The sequence below is a fragment of the Lytechinus pictus genome, chromosome 4 (genome assembly GCF_037042905.1).
Source record: "Lytechinus pictus isolate F3 Inbred chromosome 4, Lp3.0, whole genome shotgun sequence".
In the NCBI taxonomy this organism is placed as follows: domain Eukaryota; kingdom Metazoa; phylum Echinodermata; class Echinoidea; order Temnopleuroida; family Toxopneustidae; genus Lytechinus; species Lytechinus pictus.
In genome coordinates, this window is record NC_087248.1 from 13,288,644 (window position 1) to 13,292,630 (window position 3,987).

The following is a 3,987-nucleotide window of genomic DNA, read 5'->3' on the forward strand; positions in this document are numbered from 1 at the left end:
TGTAATTTAGGCCTAGATCTAAGTCTGGGCCTAAACGACTCCATTTGCATGTACGAGTATGACTCTCGGTGGACCAAGGACTAGATCTAGATCTAGGCCTACTCTCGGTCAATAATGGCAATGAAGTTAGCCAGGAATAAAAGTCAGAGTCAGACATCAAAAATTTCTAAACCGATATAGGGTCTAGATCTCGGTTTAGAACCGAAGCTTTACTTTCTAGGTCTAGATAGATCGAGAGTCCATCGTTAGTCTAACTAGACCAAATTTAGACACATGAATGCTGTCGCACAGCACTGAGTCTCGTTGGACTAGATCTATACTTTCTTACAAATAGATCTAGACCTAGTGCATGAGATTATGAAATTGTGTTAAAATCAAATGAAATAAGATTCGGAAATAAAAAGATCCAGATTTTTTTTTTTTTTTTTTTTTTTTTGGGGGGGGGGGCAGACATGTGAAAAAATTTAGAGAAACCTAAAATTTAGAAAGCGAGGGCCAGAAGCGACCAATATTACCTAGGGCCGTTTTGTGCATTTTCTACAATAAAATTGAAGGATGTCATGCAATTCTCTTTTTGATGAAGGTTTTCACATTTCAGCTCTTACCCAAACCCCTCCCCCTATACATACGGCCATGAAAAAGATCACTTCTTATTATTGTTCTCTCTTTTCTTTCACAAACAGGTTGAGTTTGAAGAACAAGAAAACTAGTAGAGGTCTACCTATATGGTTCAAGATGATGATCATAAGGGCATGCATCATTTTGCAGATTCTCATCCAGGTATAAAACTTAAACTAACCCATACAAAATTACAGATACATTACATGCATTGAATGTTAACCATGTTTACATTAAATAAAAATAATCCGAGCCACACAGAGGTAGGATCTGTAATTAATATACACTTCTTAGATATACAGGCTCTTGAGTCTAAAATAGAAACAATGCCAAAAGTTATGTACCTTGGGCAAATTTCTAAAATAAGGTCATGTCCTTGATCTACTAGTAATTAAATGGCCTTTTTATTTCCTATTTGTTTATAAACAAAGCAATATTTATTTTTCATATTTTACAAAATTCATTTTATTCATTTTTTAGTGTGATATTCATATTTCATATTTGTAGATTTACGATTTTTAAAAAATCTTGTTATTTTACATTTTGTCCAATAGGATGATGCAGTTTTACAATTTCCATGGAGGTGATTGATGATGATAAATAATTGGTGAAGTAGGCCTAATAGAACAGCGACTAGACCACAAAGAGAAATACAACCTACAGCAGTTATATGAGTGAGTTAATTAATCAATATTTTTAATAATGGTTGTTCACATTTTTTTTGCAAAAAATAGACCTGCCTTTAAAAAACCCATTTCAATTTTGTTTTTAGATTATAGTTAGTGTCGTTTTTAATCACAGATCAAAATATTCTGTGCAACAAAACATCAACTTTAATTATGACTATTTATATAATTTACATATGTTGATTCATATATTCATATTTATGAAAAATCTCTGACTTTTTTCATAGAGTACATGTAGTTATAATGGAGAGTGGTATGTAAACTGCATAGAACAGGTTTAAGTGATATGCTTTATAGAAGTACAAGTTTATAATTAGTAGAAGTAAGATTTCCTGTTATGTGTTGAAGAAACATATATATGTATAGTCTCACTTTTCTTAAAACATTTATGTTTTATGAATCACGACAATTTTAATTTAAATTCATTGATTTTCTTTCTCTATTTTTCCAATCTGCAGGACTGGTGTAACAGATGTTTTCATTCAAGAAATCCAACAATTGAACATTGAAGAGTCTGACTTAGGAACCACTTGATGAAGATGGAAAAGGTTTTTTTTTTCCAAGTTCAATTTTTCAACAACAACAAAAAATTATTATCACAACCCCAAATTCATGACGTATGAAATTTCTTGTTGATTTTCATTAAAACTGGTTGCAAAAGGAGAAGCTATAAACATACAAAGTGGGGGGGGGGGAGGCATAGGGAAAATGCTGTATTACGTGAAATTTTTAAGAAGTTGCGAGCGACCAATATTTTGACATTTTTAAAGGTCAAGTCCACCCCAGAAAAAAGTTGATTTGAATAAATAGAGAAAAATCAAACATGAATAACGCTGAAAACTTCATCAAAATCGGATGTCAAATAAGAAAGTTATGACATTTTAAAGTTCCGCTTATTTTTCACAAAACAGTTCTATGCTCAACTCAGTGATATGCAAATGAGAGAGTCGATGATGTCACTCACTCACTATTTCTTTTGTTTTTTATTGTTTGAATTATACAATATTTCAATTTTTACGAATTTGACAATTAGGACCCTCTTGTGTAAACCACAAAATGTTAAAATAATGGAATTCCATGTGTTCAGGGAGGAATGAAACTTTGTTTCACATGACAGTGACGAGAAAATCAAAATATTTCATATTTCATATAATAAAATACAAAAGAAATAGTGAGTGGGTGATGTCGTCTGTTCCCTCATTTGCATACCGAACAGGATGAGCATATAACTGTTTTGTGAAATTAAGCGAAACTTTAAAATATCATAACTGTCTTATTTTACATCCAATTTTGATGAAATTTTCAGTGTTATGCTTGTTTTATTTTTCTCTTTCTATTCAAATCAGCTTTTTGTTGGGGTGGACTTGTCCTTTAATTTTAAAAAGAAAATCTAAAATATTCAGAATGATATATATTCACCCTTTTCTCTTTTTTTTTTTTTTTTTTTTTTTGGGGGGGGCAAGAGTCCTTCAAGCCCCCCCCCCTCCATCTGTACGAAACTGCTTATATACCCCCACTCATGAATTATTAAACTTAATGCACAAAGGATTTCCTTCACAAGTATATTATCGAAATGAGAATATTGTTTTCTTGTTTCAAAGGGCAATCGTCGTGGTGACCATAAAACTGGTCCTTCTCAGGTGAAAGGGGCACAGAACTTCTTTAGGAGCACTTTCCTTGGGTAAAAGGGGGCAGTGATTCGAGAAAGGGCACTTACAAGAAGGCGAGGGGGCACTCTTTAACACATGAAAGGGCACAGAACACGTTCCGGGGGGGGGGCATTTTTGGGTAAAAAATTGCATACAAGGAAGAGCACTTGGTAACACCCAAAACAGGTTCTCGTCAGGTGAAAGGGACACAGTACACGTTCGTGAGGGGGCATTTTTCTTGCATAAAAAGGCACTTTTCAGTGCTTCAAGAAGTAGGGGGAACTGTGCCCTCCCCTCCCCAGGATCGCTGCCCCAGCATACAAAAAAAATTATTTTGGTTCAAAGTATTAACATACGCTTAAGAAAAAGGTCAAGCTTAATCCTCTAATAATGTGATATTTTTTATGGCTAATTAATAAAATTCACCACTAACCAGAAAATTCCTTTATGTCTTTCGTTTGTGTTCATATAGTATTTGTACAGAGCTAAAATGAAAGGGATTTGGAATTGGCAAAATTCAAAATGAGATGAAGATCGAGAGAGGGAAAGAGTGATGAGAAGTGGGTTGAAGAGATGAAAAAGAAATGGAGGGGCACATATGAAGAGATAATTTAGAGGGGGGTGGTAAGAGAGCTAGAATGTGGGAAGTAGGAACAAAAGGGGTGGAAGAGAAATAAGACGAGATTTATGGAAACCAGGAGACAGATAACAAGTGGGAAAAGAAGAAGGAAATATATGAAGAGTTTAGTTGCAAAAGGGGTTAGGGCCACTTTGGACCATTCCAAGAAAATAATATTTATTTTATTCTCCCATATTGCAATATTCTAATGCGAAACTGAATTTTCATGATACCCTACCATAAGAACATAAAATTGGGTATAAAAGATATCTACTTGTCTTCATATTTTTTAAGATATTATTTTCCAAAAAAAAGTTTGTGTGGACCTAACCCCTTTTGCAACTAAACTGAAATGGACCTAACCCCTTTTGAAAAAAGGTGATTTTTCTTTGCCATATTAGTTCACTTTTTAATA

At 33.7% G+C, this 3,987-nt stretch overlaps 1 long non-coding RNA gene across 1 annotated transcript; it reads left to right on the forward strand.

The window, feature by feature from the left end:
• The first annotated feature begins 559 nt into the window (after positions 1-559).
• On the forward strand, positions 560-1,961 carry LOC129283826 (uncharacterized). Its single transcript, XR_008586753.2, has 3 exons — positions 560-780; positions 1,173-1,292; positions 1,763-1,961. It is a non-coding gene; the product is annotated as an uncharacterized LOC129283826 (long non-coding RNA).
• Positions 1,962-3,987: the final 2,026 nt, after the last annotated feature.